The sequence below is a fragment of the Mauremys reevesii genome, linkage group 1 (assembly GCF_016161935.1).
Source record: "Mauremys reevesii isolate NIE-2019 linkage group 1, ASM1616193v1, whole genome shotgun sequence".
Taxonomy (NCBI): Eukaryota; Metazoa; Chordata; order Testudines; family Geoemydidae; genus Mauremys; species Mauremys reevesii.
This window is the reverse complement of record NC_052623.1, coordinates 276,746,135-276,765,680: the sequence shown is the minus strand read 5'-3', so window position 1 is coordinate 276,765,680 and position 19,546 is coordinate 276,746,135. Positions and strand designations below refer to the sequence as shown.

General features: G+C 43.1%; 1 long non-coding RNA gene across 1 annotated transcript; it reads left to right on the top strand.

The window, feature by feature from the left end:
• The first annotated feature begins 3,404 nt into the window (after positions 1–3,404).
• LOC120396059 lies at positions 3,405–19,034 on the top strand. Its single transcript, XR_005592950.1, has 4 exons — positions 3,405–3,541; positions 4,802–4,857; positions 17,126–17,241; positions 18,854–19,034. It is a non-coding gene; the product is annotated as an uncharacterized LOC120396059 (long non-coding RNA).
• Positions 19,035–19,546: the final 512 nt, after the last annotated feature.

The following is a 19,546-nucleotide window of genomic DNA, read 5'->3' as shown; positions in this document are numbered from 1 at the left end:
TGAAGCATGATTGAGCTTTTTATTTTCCCCTTTCATTTTCTGCCTTTGAACGGGGGAGTAAATTGCAACTACCACTGCCTGTTATTAAGACCTGAAGAGAAAATGTTTCGATTAAAGATTTTACAAACATTCAAGTAGCATTGTAATAAGCTCCATTTAGGAGGCAATGTAGCAGGTTCTATATTTTCATTTGCTTCATTACTTAAAACTAAATAGTAATTATTAGTTCTATTGCTATCATTTTCAGGTGCTGGGATTTTCACTGCTGGTGTTGGAATTTAGTATTATTTCAGATCATTTTCTCCTTGACATTTTACTCTATTAGTTTCATATTGATCAACAGCTACATATTGTGGTCTCTGCTTTCTACAAGCTATAACAAAAGAGAAAAACAAGGAAATAGCACAGTATAAAACCTAATCACACTGCCCTTTATTGTACAATAAGACCCACCTCTGAGACCATTCTTTCCCTCGGGGCTTATTTCACTTCGTTACCTATAGTGAATTACTTAATGATGGGAAGAATATCTCAGCTAAAAGATGCTTTGGTGATTAAACAGTGAGACCAGAATTTGAGCATCTGATCAGAACACACAATCTCTGACAAGGGACTTAAAATAAAGTGTTATTTTAGATAACTGAAATTTTAAAATATATGAGCCCAGGTATGAGCAAAAGACTAGTTTTCCCATCTGTCTGTCTATAGCTTTCTGTCTATCTATGAATTTCTAATATGCCCATCACTGTAGATTCTAGACCTCAAAAAGAAAATATTTATCATGTATACAGTACTTTCCATGTTCAAAATGCTTAGCCAATTAATATTTGCAATATCCCTGGGATGTATATAATTGTTAATACCCCCAGTCTGTAGATGGAGTTACAGGACTGCCATTAGTTTTGCTATGTTTCCAGAGCCATTTTCAGGAATAATTATCATGGGAAATACTGACAACAGCTTGGGAATTCTGGTGCAGTCTTGTCTCCTGTCCTGGCCCCCAGAGGCAGCTGTCCTGCTTCATGAACAGACCTCCTACTATTCCTACAGTGCCTTGAACAGCTGCAGAGTAAGCAATTGTTGCACATGTAGCAGGAAGGGAGTTCACCCTAGTCCTCTTTTTCTCCACTCATCTGAGGAGCCAGACAACAGCAGCTTCACCCCTTTTATTATGATGCACTTACAGGATGGGTATAACCCAAATACAGCCCAAGGTAGTGGGGGAAGTGGACAGGAAAAGGAAATATCTATAGCTTTTCCTTGCAAGCTTTGGCCTGTTTTGAGGGAAAGGCCTAGGAGGCAGAGCAAGGGGAGAGGACTTTTGGGCAAGGGCTGGGGTGTATTTGGAGTCTTGGGGAAGGAACCTGCTTGAGGGGGTGGGAAGAAGAGGACTGGGTGCCCAGGGCACAAAGCTTTTCTGGGTGGGTGGGAAGAAGAGGACTGGAGTGAGAGGCTAGAGGAGAAGGGGCTCTGCAGTGCACCAGAGAGAAGGGGAAGTAGCGTGTCTAATAGGTAAAAGATGTCACAACAAGGATTAGGTGTATGAAAGTAAAGTAAAGTAAGGAAGAGGGGAAAGCTAGGATGCATGTGTGTAGACTGTTCATCCAGAAACATGCATGCACACAAAAATGGGTGCCAGGAGGGTTCAAATGGGAGCGCAGGGTTGAAAATCAAAAGTCAGGTCCAGAATCATGTGACTTTGGCTGAAAAGTCATGAAGGCCTGTTGATTTTTTACCATGTATGTGATTTTTGAAGTCTTTGTTTTGGCAATACTGGAAATACTGAGGCAGAGACAAAGTTATTTGTCTTGGGACATAGGGACTGAAAGGGACAGAATTAGAACTCAAGATTATCTGATTCTCAGTCCTATACTTCAAGGTGAAAGAGGCAAAGAAAGAGATGCTAATTCTTCTCTGCCATAGAAACATCAGAATCACTCTTCACAGAACTTTTCAGGGCTGTAAATCACTTCATCTATCCAGACTGCCTCAGCCCAACCCCAGAATAGAGCAACTCTTGCTGAAAGCAGCTATTATCTTGTTTTGAAAAGAAGAACATGCACATCTGGGGTAGTCTCATAAACCCCAAAGATCAACAAGCCAAGAGCAGAACCAAAACCACAACCCATCCTGGAAAGTGCATACTAGTGATGGAGTCACAGAAATATTGAGATAGAGGAATAGAATAACAAGACAACTCCCCTCTCCCTCTTTTTTATAAATACCACTATTTTTAATATTCAAAACTATCTCTGTATCTTCTCTGTGAGGTATCCCTTCATTTACTTCCATGTTGTTGGTGTTGATAATGATGTTGATAGATTTTCTTGATGTTTCCTATAAGCACGTTTGGAATGACAAAGGGGTACAGACAATGAAAAGTGAGTGCTGTCGCTGGGCAGGTGCAGAACTAATTCTCATAGCTTTGTGTGCAGCAAAGAGGTTTATTCCCTGACTGAATCCATTATTCTTCAGCCTCGATATTTTAAAAACCCAGAGAACTTCTTCCCTTGAATTACTTCTCCTCTGACTTATGGCTGCTTCCTTTGTGGCTCTGGAAACAGAACAGAAGCTTGTTATCACCATCAATTACAATGATCAATATTATTATTTGGTATGTATGTCTCTGGTGCTTTCTCCATCAACATGATTATGCCCCCTTTGCTTGCCACATTATGTAGTAGATGCTCTTCAAATATATTTATCTTAAATGGTGAATTCTATTTTTAATTGTTCACTTAATACAAACATTTGAATAATACCTGCTAAGCTGCCTCCTCTCTCAGACTGTCTCGCTCTCTCTTTGCACTGCTAGGTGCCCCAAAGCCATTTTGCTGGAGTTAGAAGTCCAAGGGACTGAAATCCATTTATCTCCTCCACCTTTTTCCCTGAGAAATGATTGCTGTGTTTGATTGTCTCTCTCACAGTGACTGTGTTTCCTGTGAGCAGAGTTTGACACTGACCCTGCTCTTCCAGCTGCAGCATGGCAATAGTCAACACTCAGTGCCTGAAGATGAGGGAATGGTTAAGCAACTATCAATGTCAATAGAAAAAATGTGGCAGGTTTCAATTCTTGCTGTTCTGTCAAAGTGTGTCCACCCTGTGACTTACCACCCCTTGATCAATTTCCATGCCCCATTCAGTCCTTGGCCTGGCAGCTAATTGTGCCAACAATGGTGTCAATTGTGACATGGGCACCACTCCACTAGGAAATCACATGAGATAGGAAATGGACAGCATGCACAGAACAATAGAGGTGTGGCCTCAGCATTGAGAATTCTTGTTTTTAATGGATAATAAGGAACAATTTCAAATAATTGGGCCATGTCTCTGAAAAGGAAAATCATTTGTTCTATACTGTGACCTATTCTCTGTCCTAACTATTGAGTCCTTCCTTTCTGCAAAGCAGGAGCAGACTGACTGGGTCACGAGCTAGGATACTGTGCTGCAAGCACAGGCCACAGAAGACGTCTCCTGCCCGCACAGATTCCCCTTTACAAACCCTGCTCCCAAGTGCAGATAGACACACACCCTAACTGAGGTGAGGGCAGATTTTTCCATGCTGGGCACAAGGCTGCACTGATTTACGTCAAAGTGATTTAATAACCAATTGTAATCATTATTTAAATCAGCAAGCAGGAGACCTTGGTTATTTCATAAGATAACTAGATCCCAGAGACCTAGGAATGGGCACTAACCCTACCAACAATGGCCAAATGCTCTTTAATATTCCTTCCCCCTACTCCTCCCCATCCTTTTCAAATAAAAAGAGAAAAAGCAAAACTCATTCTGATAACCGCACAACGCTCCGGGAGGCCAGTTTTCTCTGAGCTAATACATTTGTTAATTCTCCCTCCATTCCAGCCTCCAGGAAGTGTCTCCTAAGACTAGGGTGATCAGATGTCCTGATTTTATAGGGACAGTCCCGATATTTGGGGCTTTGTCTAATATAGGTGTCTATTACCCCCCACTCCCTATCTCGATTTTTCACACTTGCTATCTAGTCACCCTACCTAAGACACAATCCCTCACCTTCTGCATGCACCCCTAACACCCTGCCTGCTGAGAATTAAACCTTAGCCAAGGGATAGTCTAAAGATACAGTTGATTCACATAGAGCCTAGCAATCTCTCTCCACGGGGAAAACTTACTCCATAGTATGAACCAAACATTTATTTCTGCTATAAAGGACAACACGGGAGGCTCCAGAAAGCTTGGCATGCTGTCACTCTAGATTTCTTGAAACAAGGTCTAGCTAGGTTGCATGTCAGCAGCCCTCACAATGTTATCAACTTTGAATCTTCTTCCTCGGTTCTCACTTCCATCCCTCCCTCCCCAATTTTGGGTTTTTGAAGTGAGGATATCCAGCTAAATGAGCAGATGTCATATCATTAAGTCCAAAATTTCTTTCCTAGAAATGACTTTCTATGAAGGGTGCCTCCCCAAATATGTCCTACTTTTTCTGACAATGCGATTTGTTAAATAATTTGAGTTATAATTCTAAGTCTAGCTATAAACTTAGCCATAGAAAGTAGCTGCAGCTTCTAAACCCAACCTCCATTTTTTGTGGTTAGAATTTTTCTTCCACAAGTCACTGTGGACACACATATGAGCATTTAGTAATCGAATGACCTGATTGCACCTGCACAAAATGGATGCCAGTTTCGAAAGTAAGACCATTAATGAGTTATATATTTCTGCACAGCTTTGGAAGTTCTCTTCTGGTGGGGTTCTGTACTGAGCAGGCCTCCCTGCCCAGGCTCCCATCACTTGGTTTGAACTGCACTTTCCCCCCTTACAGAGAGGTGTGCACAACTGAACAGTTTGATTGGTGATGTCAGTCATCGAGATGTGCAGGTGAGACATTTTTCATTTGTCAGTGCAGAGGTGAAGGAAGAGGGCTAAGCATTTCTTTGAAAATGGCAGACATCTGATGTCTGGTTTTGACTGCTGCAGCAATAATTCATCATCCCAAGGAACTGAAAAATATGTGCCTAGGAAAACTGAAGCCCCAGTTCTGCTCCCATTGGCATTAATAGCAAAACTCCTATTGACCTTAGTAGTGGAAGATCAAGCCCTAAAACTACTGATCATATAGTATTCAAGGTACTTTGTTAATCAAACATATGCCAGGGAGATGGTGTGGATTTATGGTTTATTTAAGACCAGACCATGCCTGCCTCTAACCCACCCACACAGGGCAGTAAAAGGAAGTAAGACCCCCCACAACCCACTGCACAGCCCTCCCCAAGCCCCGGTCTCCCCTCAGATGCAGAAAGGAGAGCAGGGGCTACAAGACCAATACTCTCCACACACATGGGCAGAGAGAAGTGGGAAGACACTTTAGCCAGCAGATCTGAGACGACATGAAGGGAGAAGTAACCTGCACCCAGTAAAATGAAGGTTCAGATTACTTCCCCATTGGAGCTAGCAGAGTCTCCAGGCAGATTGTGTGCTGCAGCCCCTGCATGCCAGTACTTGTGAGGGGGTCATTGGAAAGTCAGCCTTCTGGCTTTCTCCACAGTGCCTGCTCCAGAGAAATTGTTCCCCAGCCAGATTCAGGGCTTTGTGGGACATTTTACCTCACTCTTTACCCAGCATAAAGGAACTGGAGGGGGCCTAGCTATACACCACCCCATACTCAGGCATAGCAGCAAGGGCTGAATCTGGAGCTTAGTTAATATATTAAATTCCAAAAAGATGCTTTTGAATAAAGGTCTCTAAGAACAGAGCTGGAGAGCCTGCCAGTCAATAAATTGTGCAAGGGATAAAATCAGAGGTGAAAGTAAGCCAGTACAGTCTGGTATGGCATACCGGCAAGAGCCGGTACACTGTGCTGGACTGGACCGGCTTCCCTGGTGGTGATTTAAAGGGCCCAGGGCTCCAGCCGCTGCAGGGAGCCCCAGCCCTTTAAATCACCGCTGGAGCTCCGGCAGCCGGGCTCCAGCAGGGATTTAAAGGGCCCGGTGCTCCTGCCACTAAGAGGAGCTCCTGGCCCTTTAAATCACTGCTGGAGTGATTTAAATCACCCCAGGGTAGCAGCGGCAGAGCTCCGGCAGTGATTTAAACGGTATGGGGCTCTGCTCTGGCCGCTGCGGGGAGGTCCTGGCACTTTAAAGTGCCACCAGAGCCCCAAGCTCTGGCAGTGCTTTAAAGGGCCCAGGGCTTCCCGCAGCAGCTGGAGCCCTGGGCCCTTTAAATCACCGCCAGGGAAGCCAGTCCAGTCCAGGGTGGCGGCGGCAGGGCTCTGGCGATGATTTAAAGGGCCCGGAGCTCTGCGGCAGCCGGAGCCCCAGGCCCTTTAATTTGCCCCTGAGCCCCAGGGCTCCCAGCTGCCTCTGCAGCTGGGAGTTCCAGGGTGATTTAAAGGCCCCGCCTCTTCCAGTTGAGGCCATGCCTCCTCTCAGGACTCCAGCATACTGATAAGTCCTTTAAGTTACTTTCACCCCTGGATAAAATCTCTTATCATTCTGGAGAATTAAAACTCCTAGAAGACCTACTTCATACAAACATAAGAGCGACCATACAGGGTCAGATGAATGGTCCATCTAGCCCAATATCCTGTCTTCCAACAGTGGCCAGTGCCAGATGCTTCAGAGAGAATGAACAGAACAGGTCAATTTCAATTTCAAGTGATCCATCCTGTCAATAAGTGCCTCTGACAGCTGGAAGTTTAGGGACACCTGGAGGTTTAGGTTTAGGACAGTGATGGAGTTGCATCACTGGCCATCTTGGTTAATAGCATTGATGGAGTTCTAAATCTTTTTTTAACCCCATTATACTTTTGGCCTTCATGACATCCCCTGGTAACAAGTTCCAAAGGTTGATTGTGAGTTGTGTGAAGAACTTCCTTCTGTTTGTTTTAAACCAGCTGCCTATTAATTTCATGGGGTGACTCATTGTTCTTGTGTTATGTGAAGGGGTAATTAACACTTCTTATTCACCTTCCCCACACCATTCATGATTTTATAGGCCTCTGCCATATCCCTGCTAAATCATCTCTTTTCTAAACTGATCAGCCTCAGTCTTTTTAATCTCTCCTCATAGGAAAACTGTTCCGTCACCCTACTCATTTTTGTTGCACTTCTCTGTTCCTTTTCCAGTTCTAATATATGTTTTCTGAGCTGAGGCAACTGTAATTGCATGCAGTATTCAAGGTGTGGGTGTAGTATGAAATTATAGTAGCATTATGATATTTTCTTTCTTATTATTTATCCCTTTCCTAATTGTTCCTAACATTCTGTTGGCTTTTTTGACTGTCACTGCACATTGAACAGATGTTTTCAGAGAGCTACCCATGATGATTCCAGGGATCCTTTTTGAGTGGTAACAGCTAATTTAGAACCCATCATTTTGTATGTATAGCTGGGATTATTTTTCCAATGTGCATTATTTTGCACTTATCGACACTGAAAGCCATCTGCCATTTTGTCACCATCACCCACTTTTGTGAGATCCCTTTGTAACTCTTCACAATCAGATTTGAACTTAACTATCTTGAGTAATTTTGTATTATCTGCAAATTTTACCATCTCCTTGCTTACCCTCTTTTCCAGATCATTTATGAATATGTTGAACAGCAGAGGTCCCAGTAGAGAACCTTGTGGAACCCTGATATTTACTTTTCTCCATTGTGAAAACAGACCATGTATTCCTATCCTTTGTTTCCTATCTTTTAACCAATTACTGAACCTAGAGATGACCTTCCCTCTTATTCCATGGACTGTTTACTTTGCTTAAGAGCCTTCAGTGAGGGATCTTGTCAAAGGCTTTCTGAAAGTTCAAGTACACTATATCAACTGAATCACCTGGATCTACATGTTTGTTGATACCCTCAGAGAATTCTAATAGATTGGTGAAGCATGATTTACTTTTACAAAAGCCATGTTGACTCTTTCCCTACATGTTGTGGTCATCTATGGGTCTGATAAATTTTGTTCCTTACTATAGTTTCAACAAATTTGTCTGGTATTGAAGTTAGACTTACTGGCCTGTAATTGCCAGAATCGCTTCTAGAGACTTTTTTAAAATCTGTGTTACATTAGTTATCCTCCAGTCATCCGGTACTGAGATTGATTTAAGCGATAGGTTACATGTCACAGTTAGCAATTCTGCAATTTCATATTTGAGTTCCTTCAGTTCTTGGGTGAATACCATCTGAGTTCTTGGGTGAATGCCATCTGGTCCTTATTACAGTTTAATTTATTCCAAAACCTTCCCTAACACCTCAATCTAGGACAATTCCTTGGATTTGTCACCTACAAAGAATGGTTTGTGTGTGGGGATCTCCCCCACATCCTCTACAATAAAGACTGACACAAAGATTGATCCTCTGCAGTGAAGACCAATTTAGCTTCACTACAACGGCCTTGTCTTCCTTGTGTGTGCCTTTAGCCCCCTGATTGTTCAGTGGCACCACTGACTGTTTGTCAGGCTTTCTGATTTTGATGTACTTAAAAAGTTTTTTGCTGTTAGTTTCTATGTCTTTAGCTAGTTGCTCTTCAAATACCTTTCTGGAATGCCTCATATTTTTCACTTGACATGCCAGAGCTTATGTTTCTTTCTATTTTACTCACTAGGATTTTACTTCCAATTTGTAAAGGTTGCCTTTTTGCCTCTAACCACCTCTTTTTCTCTGCCGTTAATCCATGGTGGTATTTTTTGGTTCTCTTCCTGTGTTTTTTTTATTTGGGGTATACATTTAGTGTGAGCCTCTAGCATGGTGTTTTTAAATAGTCTCCATGCAATTTGCAGGCATTTCACCCTTGTCACTGTTCCTTTAAATTTCCATTTAGCTAGCTTCTTAATTTTTGGGTAGTTAGCCTTTTTGAAGTTAAATGGTGGGTTTCTTTGACATTTTTCCCCCTACCAAGGTGTTAAATTTAAATACATTATGGTTCCTATTACCAAGCAGTTCAGCTATAGTCACTTCTTCGATCAGATCCTGTGTTCCACTTAGGACTAGGTCAAGAATTGTCTCTGCCCTTGGGGAGTCCAGGACAAGCTGCTCCAAGAAGCAGTCATTTGTAGTGTCAAGAAATTTTATCTCAGCATCCCTTCCTGAGGTGACATATCCCCAGTCAATATGAATATAGTTGAAATCCCCCATTACTATTGTATTTTCTGTTTTTGTAGCCTCTCTAATCTCCCTGAGCATTTCACAGTCACTGTTACCATCCAGATCAGGTGGTCAGAAGTATATTCCTACTACTATACTCTTATTGTTCAGCTATGGATTTCTATCCATAAAGATTCTTTGGTACCTTTTTATTTATTTAAGATGTTTACCTTATTTGACTCTATATGCTTTCTTTCACATATAGTGCCACTCCCCACAAGCATGATATATTCTGTTATTCCTATAAATTTTGTACCCTCATATTATCGTGTCCCATTGATTATCCACATTCTGCCAAGTTTCTGAGATGCCTGTTATAGCAATATCCTCATTTAATACCAGGCATTCACACATCAGAGTATTTAGACGTCTAGGAAAATTAGGATAGGATGCTGTGTCAGTAACGTAGGTCAAAATCACAATGAGGCATTCCTTACCATTTTTAAAATAGGGGCCTATTCTACAATGTTAATTAAAAATCAATTGGTTAATATATTTACAACATACTGAATATATAAAATGCTCTGACGGTGCTTAGTATTATTATTCTACTGATGCAAGTCATAAGAACATAAGAAAGGCCATACCGGGTCAGACCAAAGGTTCATCTAGCCCAGTATCTGTCTACCGACAGTGGCCAATGCCAGGTGCCCCTGAGGGAGTGAACCTAACAGGCAATGATCAAGTGATCTCTCTCCTGCCATCCATCTCCATCCTCTGACGAACAGAGGCTAGGGACACCATTCTTACCCATCCTGGCTAATAGCCATTTATGAACTTAGCCACCATGAATTTATCCAGTCCCCTTTTAAACATTGTTATAGTCCTAGCCTTCACAACCTCCTCAGGTAAGGAATTCCACAAGTTGACTGTGCACTGCGTGAAGAAGAACTTCCTTTTATTTGTTTTAAACCTGCTGCCTATTAATTTCATTTGGTGACCCCTAGTTCTTGTATTATGGGAATAAGTAAATAACTTTTCCTTATCCACTTTCTCAACATCACTCATGATTTTATATACCTCTATCATGTCCCCCCTTAGTCTCCTCTTTTCCAAACTGAAGAGTCCTAGCCTCTTTAATCTTTCCTCATATGGGACCTTCTCCAAACCCCTAATCATTTTAGTTGCTCTTTTCTGAACCTTTTCTAGTGCTAGAATATCTTTTTTGAGGTGAGGAGACCACATCTGTACACAGTATTCGAGATGTGGGCGTACCATGGATTTATATAAGGGCAATAATATATTCTCAGTCTTATTCTCTATCCCCTTTTTAATGATTCCTAACATCCTGTTTGCTTTTTGACCGCCTCTGCACACTGCGTGACATCTTCAGAGAACTATCCACGAAAACTCCAAGATCTATTTCCTGACTCGTTGTAGCTAAATTAGCCCCCATCATGTTGTATGTATAGTTGGGGTTATTTTTTCCAATGTGCATTACTTTACATTTATCCACATTAAATTTCATTTGCCATTTTGTTGCCCAATCACTTAGTTTTGTGAGATCTTTTTGAAGTTCTTCACAATCTGCTTTGGTCTTAAATATCTTGAGTAGTTTAGTATCATCTGCAAACTTTGCCACCTCACTGTTTACCCCTTTCTCCAGATCATTTATGAATAAATTGAATAGGATTGGTCCTAGGACTGACCCTTGGGGAACGCCACTAGTTACCCCTCTCCATTCTGAGAATTTACCATTAATTCCTACCCTTTGTTCCCTGTCCTTTAACCAGTTCTCAATCCATGAAAGGACTTTTCCTTTTATCCCATGACAGCTTAATTTACGTAAGAGCCTTTGGTGAGGGACCTTGTCAAAGGCTTTCTGGAAATCTAAGTACACTATGTCCACCGGATCCCCCTTGTCCACATGTTTGTTGACCCCTTCAAAGAACTCTAATAGATTAGTAAGACACGATTTCCCTTTACAGAAACCATGTTGACTATTGCTCAAGAGTTTATGTTTTTCTGTGTGTCTGACAATTTTATTCTTTACTATTGTTTCAACTAATTTGCCCGGTACCGACGTTAGACTTACCGGTCTGTAATTGCCAGGATCACCGCTAGAGCCCTTTTTAAATAATGGCGTTACATTAGCTAACTTCCAGTCATTGGGTACCAAAGCCGATTTAAAGAACAGGTTACAAACCTTGGTTAATAGTTCCGCAACTTCACATTTGAGTTCTTTCAGAACTCTTGGGTGAATGCCATCTGGTCCCGGTGACTTGTTAATGTTGAGTTTATCAATTAATTCCAAAACCTCCTCTAGTGACACTTCAATCTGTGACAGTTCCTCAGATTTGTCACCTACAAAAGCCAGCTCAGGTTTGGGAATCTCCCTAACATCCTCAGCCGTGAAGACTGAAGCAAAGAATCCATTTAGTTTCTCCACAATGACTTTATCATCTTTAAGCGCTCCTTTTGTATTTTCATCGTCAAGGGGCCCCACTGGTTGTTTAGCAGGCTTCCTGCTTCCTGCTTCTTAAAAAACATTTTGTTGTTACCTTTGGAGTTTTTGGCTAGCCGTTCTTCAAACTCCTCTTTGGCTTTTCTTATTACACTCTTGCACTTAAGTTGGCAGTGTTTGTGCTCCTTTCTATTTGCCTCACTGGGATTTGACTTCCACTTTTTAAAGGAAGTCTTTTTATCTCTCACTGCTTCTTTTACATGGTTGTTAAGCCACGGTGGCTCTTTTTTAGTTCTTTTACTGTTTTTCTTAATTTGGGGTATACATTGAAGTTGGGCCTCTATTATGGTGTCTTTAAAAAGGGCCCACGCAACTTGCAGGGATTTCACTTTAGTCACTGTACCTTTTAACTTTTGTCTAACTAACCCCTCATTTTTGTATAGTTCCCCCTTTTGAAATTAAAGGCCACAGTGTTGGGCAGTTGAGATGTTCTTCCCACCACAGGGATGTTGAATGCTATTGTATTATGGTCACTATTTCCAAGCGGTCCTGCTATAGTTACCTCTTGGACCAGCTCCTGCGCTCCACTCAGGATTAAATCTAGAGTCGCCTCTCCCCTTGTGGGTTCCCATACCAGCTGCTCCATGAAGCAGTCATTTAAAGTATCGAGAAATTTTATCTCTGCATTTCGTCCTGAAGTGAAATGTTCCCAGTCAATATGGGGATAATTGAAATCCCCCACTATTATTGGGTTCTTAATTTTGATAGCCTCTCTAATTTCCCTTAGCATTTCATCATCACTATTACTGTCCTGGTCAGGTGGTCGATAATAGATCCCTACTGTTATATTTTTACAAGAGCATGAAATTTCTATCCATAGAGACTCTATGGAACCTGTGGATTCGCTTAAGATTTTTACTTCATTTCAATCTACACTTTCTTTAACATATAGTGCCACTCCTACCCCTGCACGGCCTGTTCTGTCCTTCCGATATATTTTGTACCCCGGAATGATTGTACCCCATTGATTGGTCTCAGTCCACCAGGTTTCTGTGATGCCTATTATATCTATATCCTCCTTTATCACAAGGCACTCTAGTTCACCCATCTTATTATTTAGACTTCTGGCATTTGTGTACAAGCACTTTAAAAACTTGTCCCTGTTTATTAGCCTGCCTTTTTCTGATGTGCCAGATTCTTTTTTATGTGACTGTTTATCATCTGATCCGGCCCTTACATTATACTTCTCATTCCTCTGCTCCTGACTATAACCTGGAGATTCTCTATCATCAGACTCTCCCCTAAGAGAAGTCTGTGTCTGATCCACACGCTCCTCTGCAGCAGTCGGCTTTCCCCCATCTCCTAGTTTAAAAACTGCTCTACAACCTTTTTAATGTTTAGTGCCAGCAGTCTGGTTCCACTTTGGTTTAGGTGGAGCCCATCTCCCCTGTATAGGCTCCTCCCATCCCAGAAGTTTCCCCAGTTCCTAATGAACGTGAACCCCTCCTCTCTACACCATCGTCTCATCCACGCATTGAGACTCTGAAGCTCTGCCTGCCTACCTGGCCCTGCGCGTGGAACTGGGAGCATTTCTGAAAATGCCACCATAGAGGTCCTGGATTTCAGTCTCTTCCCTAGCAGCCTAAATTTGGCTTCCAGGACATCTCTCCTACCCTTCCCTATGTCATTGGTACCTACATGTACCACGACCACCGGCTCCTCCCCAGCACTACACATAAGTCTATCTAGATGCCTCGAGAGAGTTAAAGTCCCTTTAACTTTGATGGGAGTTATATTTCTTCATCCACCAGAAAAAAGAGCCATAAATGCACTAACCAGTAACAGATACTTCTGTTCAGAAACATCTCTAAAGGTCCTTGCATTTAAATCACAAGACTCCCATCCAAAGTAAAGTACTAAATGACTTTATTATTCTTTGGTTTGTGCCATTAGTAGAGTTACTGATAACAGAAACTGGCTACTACAAGAATGCCCTGCTGAATTCACAGTAGGGCATGTGGAATTGAATTGTATAGAAATAAATGCCAACTACTTAATGTCTCACTGAATTATAGATGTTAGAAGGCTGTTTAATAAGGAGGAAAACACTTAAGACAGATTCCATTGAATTTGCCACAAAAAGATTGCAGGAGCTGGTAACATTTCACAGAAGAGTTAAATTATTGTTTCTCAATCTTTATAAAACCAAGCTCTTACACATTACATGCATTACACTCATTTAGAATAAAAGATAAAATTAATATATAGAACAGTTGTCGAGTCATTTTAAAAAAGTATAAAACCTTTTATGCTGTAGTCAAAAGAGTTTTGATTTTCCATGTTTGGGGATTTTTTTTCACTGAAGGTATGTCCAAAATTCCAAAAAGTGCTGCTGATTTTTCCCTTTTTGCATTTATTTCACTGTTATTCTAGATAGTTACATATTATATTAATATTTAAATTCTCTTAACTATGAAATAGTCCCAAACCCTGCCCATTCTGTAGACAACTCCACAGACAGGTAAAAAGCTCTGAAGTTTTCAAGTAATGCTGGGAGAGCTCACCATTTCAGTCAGTGGGAATGAAGGTCATAATCACGTCCATAGTGTTCTGTTTTATTTATGTAGTATGGATCTGTGATGGTTTCTGCTTTCAGTATCTGGATATTAACACACGTTTTTATACAAACTGTTGTGAGTCATGTGTTATATGCTTTGCTAGAAGCACCAACTATTATTTAGGTTGCCCGATACTTTCTGTTACAAAACTCTATTTTCAATTGCTTATAACTTTGTCGAATTTGACTGTTGGGCTGAAATTTTCCATGCTGTGTGTCAGGCTGATTTTTTTTTTTTGAAAATTTCAACCAAAATAGTTCAGCTCTTTTCAAGAATGAGGCTGTAGTGAGGTGGACTGGCCCTCCCCAGACACAGAGAAAGAGGGTGGCTCCACCCCCTCGTGGGCAGAGCCCTACTCCCTAGCTCTGCCCCCCGGAAGCCAAGGGGCATGGCTGAAAGTATAAAGTAGGTACCCGGAAGCTCAGTAGGGGCACAGCTAGAGTGGAGATGACTGGCCCAGATCACCTGGACCCTGGACTGACCCGACCTCAGGGGAAGGGATGACCCAGCCCTACAGGAAGTAGATGACTGTCCCAGACCACCTGGACCCCGGACCACCCAACCCAGCAGGAGACAGATGGCTGGCCCGGACTGCCAGCTGGGCCAACCCCAGCAGAGCTTCGGCTGGCAACTGAGGCCCCCACCAATCATCTTACCTCACCGGACCAGCAGGTACCCTTGGAGGATGAGAGTGGAAGTGGCCCAGGGGTAGTAGACCCCTGTCTGGCTGCAACGCTGGCAGAGGGTGAGTCAGTGTTTTGCAGCTTGGATCCCAGCTGACATGGTGGCAGACCCCTCCGCCACCCTTAGGGCCCTGGCCTGGGATGCAGTGGAGTAGGGGAGGGCCTGTGTCCCCACTGCCACCCAAGTGGTGGCTGACAGTCTCCCCCTCCCTCAGGCTAGCTGAAGGAAAGCCTGAGTTAACTGACTTTGTTTGCAGCCCCACCTGTGCAGGTTGGAGTTGAGTGACTTGGTTTCTTGCCCTGTTCTGAACCAGAGCCTAGGCTGATTGACTATTTGCAGCTCCACCTGAGTGAAGGCTTAAGGAGGTACTAGAGCTGCAGGGATGCAGCCAGAGCAAGAAAAGGCAGCAGGTCCAACCCCCTTCAGACTGCAATCTCCCCCAGTGAGCGGGGGCTAGATGATGACTGGCAGTAGCCACTGAGGCAAGGTGGGTATAGGGGGTTGGGGTTCCCCTGGGAGGGAGACCTAGCATGTGGGGACACTGCCGTGGGGCAGCACCCCCAGGTAAGGGGCACCGTGGTCTGGGGGGTGGGGATGTGGGGCCTGAACTGATGAGATAAAGTGACTGCAGAGGGGCAGATAAGAGCAGGGGAGAAACCAGCCAGAGGAGGGTGCTCCTGAGCTGGATGAGCTAATTCCTAGACTGACCAGCAGGAGATGTTGCAGCGGTGAGTGCCCCACCCTGCTACAGAGGCTAAGGAAAAAATGTTTTATTGCCCATGTTAGAAAATTCTGATAACCTGCTTTGAAGCCAGGACATGAAAATAGATGAGGAGGTGGCCTTTCTGTCAGGGATGTGTCTTTTGCCATCATCATCATGTTCCGTAGAGATTTCATAGATTTTAGTAGCTAAAGGCCCCAAAGATTCCATCTGCACTGGGCGTGCTGCCACCCACAGTTGAAGAGAACTTTTCCTACAATTGCAATTCTGGGCTACTACAGGCCATGTCAGATCCAGGTCTGAGATCAGGGAGCAAGGAGACTGTCCCCACTATTGAACCCAGGCAGAATGGAGGAGGAAGCCACCTGCTTAAAGTGTAGAGGGGACATGAGTCAGACCTGTGGGGAGGACGGCAGGGAAGCAGATAGGGACAAGCAGACTGGGGGAGGGAACTTGTAACTGGAGGCTGGCAGGGGGAAACTGGGACTGAGTGTAGGGGAAAAACTGGAACCGGCTGTCTAAGGACACTGGGCCTGGGAGCCAAAGGTGAAGACTGGGACTGGGTCTCAGAGGAGACTGCAAGTGTGGAGCAAGGGGAAGGAGATCTGGGGAGAGAGATGCAGATCTAATAAGGACCTGGGGTGTGGGGAGAGACGTGAGTATGTCTGGGTAGAGAAACTGGGAACAGAGCTGAGGGGACACAGATTGGACAAGGACCCCTGGAAGGGATATTGGGACTGAGAGTCAGAGGGACAAGGAGTGTGGCTGGGGCAGGGCATCCCTGCAAGCCAAGACGGGAGAGAGAACCAAACTGGATAATCAGAAGACGGATGGGGAGCAGGTGGCATAGGAAGGGAGACTGAGACCTAGGTGGTTGGGAGGAGCTGGAATAGGCTGGGCAAGGAGATTGGGGCTGATAGTGGGGGGAGACTGGGATGAGTACTCCAGAGAGGTGGGACAAGGACACTGGGACTGGAATGAGAAGCCTAAAGAGTGGAGACTGGGACAGGGAGCCTGGGGTGGGGAAGGGACAGGACTGGGATAGAGGCAGATGGGAGGAGACAGGGCAGTAGGGGTCAAACTTGAGGGAAATGGGCAGAAGAGTCTGTGCCCACTAGAGCACTCTCCTTTCCAGGCCCTAAAATGGAACCCATGATTCCTGAGCCCCATTCCTCTGCTGTCAGCATGCATCTGTGAAACCCACTGGAAGGCGTCCCATCCCCCTCTAAGGCAGGTCAGTGTAAAGGATGACAATGTATTATTGCTATCCTTTACTCCATTAGCCCAAATGGCAGAGGTCTGTATGGCGGAGCGAAAGAGTCCAACCCTGCTGATGAACGATGTCAGTGTCAAGATGCCTCATGATGGAATTTCAGGTTTTTCTGTTTGCTTTTTTAAAACATAGCAAATTACCCACCGAAAGCTATTGTAAAAGATCATTATTAAGGTTGCAAAATCAATCATTTGGGAGTTAGGAAATGTCAGAATTAAGGTTTCCTGTATAAACTTAGTTCTGTCCCTTTCTGAATATACATTATGATACAGCCTTTAATTACATGATCACATCCCATTTTCCACAGGACCGCGGCCTCGTTCAATACACAGGATGGCCCTGCTTTCGGAGCGAATTAGGGGTGTGCGGTGAAGGAAATTGTTGTCTGTGAGACACCTGCCCCATTTGTTACAGAAGTGAGAGGTAATCTGGTGAATGAGGCAAGAGTTTGCAGGAAGAGACTGGACAGACTCATGCTTAAGGGAGGTGAATGCTGCCTGGGAGAATGAGACTCTATTCCATCCTCTGCCACAGAGTTTCTATGGGCAAGTCTACACTACAAAGTGAAGTTGACCTATGTGAGGTCGATTTACAGCCATCACAGTAATTACTGTCCACACTACCCTCCTTCTGTTGGTGGTGCAAAGCCTCACCAGGAACGCTTTCACCAACTGAAGAGGGGCTGTGGGGGAGGCTGAGAGCTAATCATGGAGCCGTGAAATTGACAAGAATGTCAGCCAATAACCAATGTAAGTAGCACTGTGTCTACACAGACACTGTGTCACCCTAACTACACTGACATATGCCCTACAACTCTCATGGAGGTGGAGTTATTATATCGGTGTAGCAGAGCACTTACATCAGCAGGAACAAGGCTGTAATGTGCACACAGATATAATTAGGCCAACGTCCTAACTCTGTAGTGTAGATCTACACTTAAGCCAAACTTTTCAAGGTGGTCATTTCGTTGTGGGTTGCTCATTTCTGGTACCTGACTTGAGATCCTCGGGTCTGGTTTGCAGAGGCACATGTAACCTTAATTACATAGGTTGGCTTCAGCTTGATTCTGGAAACTATTCTTGTGTTATTACTCTTACAAAGAAGGAAAGAACTAAAGAATACTACTTGGCCTGTTAATGTGAACAGCATAGCTCATGATCACCAGCGCTTTGAGCAAAGTAAGGGATTAACAAGAGTGCATATTAGCATCTTCAGCCTACTTCCAAAGATAGACAAGTTACGTGCTTCGGAATATACTTACCAACCTGATTATCATACCAATCTCAAACTTGGTCACACATTAAATTGGTTGAGCTTGCATTAATATCCTTGGCTATACTGTTTCATATACCAGTAGGTTAAAAGTTCATAGCTCTCTGTTTCAAATAAATTTAAGATCACCGTGTTGATCTCTTTCAGAGTAATGTTAAAGCTATAGTGATTGAAACTCATTTACATGTTGTTAAAACCATCTTGCTAGGCTATGTTTCCAGTCCTCTTAAGACTTTTTACCCTTAGGTGATGTCTTTGGCTACATGGAAAATTATCTTTAGAAAAATCTCTCTCGTCTGATTGCTGTGCTTCTGCTGAATTAGGATAGGGAGGAGGTGACTAGGCTGTACAGGGGAATTCTTCATTTCCCATGCACCACAAAGCTATGCTCCAAGATTATTGTTCTGCAGCAGCATGGAGGGGAGCAGCCAGGAAGATGGGTTCTAGTATAGCCAGCAGTTTCATGAGCTATGTGGCTCCACTAAACAAAAACCTCATGTAGGAGGCATGTAGTTCTTTGTAGTCAATGATACAGCTTCTACACTGTGGCTATGAAGGTGTTCCACAGATTAGCGGGGGGGAAGGATCTGTCCTCCAGTTATGTAACCTGTCGAAAATCCAAGTGAATGTGTTTTACGGAGGTGACAAGTTTCTTGCCTTTGGTCATCATGAGCAAGAAACATTTGTACCCGGCGCTATCCATATTAGCTGGCTTTAAAGGATATTAATGAACTCTAAAACCAGGTACCTACATTATATTTAGGGCAGATGATGAGGACATCCTGTGCAAGCCTACAAAAGGAAAATCAACATGAGAAATCATAATTTAATCTGCTGGATGGGATTAATAGAACTGAGAGAATGGTCACATTTGGAACATAACTTGGATATTTCAACATTCTCTTGCCTGGTGGTGAAGAAGAAATATGGTCAGAAAAGGAACCAAAGAAAAATCCAAAGTAATTCTTTTAGATACTTGTATGACTAAATGTTTCTAACTGGCTTGGACAAGGTAAGATAATTAGAGGCAACAGCATTTAAATCTTGTTCCTAATATTGGTCAACCTGAACTTTTTTTATGAAGAATTCCTAAATCTTTAAGTAGGCACCTGCTTTCCATGGTATTGGACTGCATTGCATTTGGATCATTAATGAAACTGTAGAGCTGTTCACTTTGAGAGGTATTGACTGGAACCAGTATGGCTGGACTGCTTTACCAAAAGAGTTAATATTATTGACCCCACTGAAATCAAAGTAAATTTACTACAGTATACTTAGTCCTAATACTGCCTCAATTATAGGAAGGAGAATAAATCCTAACACTGAAGTTTTGGTCAGGAATTAAAAATGTATTTGGTAAACATCATTCAGGATTTATCACCCAAATGAGTTCCTCCTCCAGTGACTTTCTGATAGACCTGCCTGTCACTATGGATGAAATTAAGTCACTTTTCTA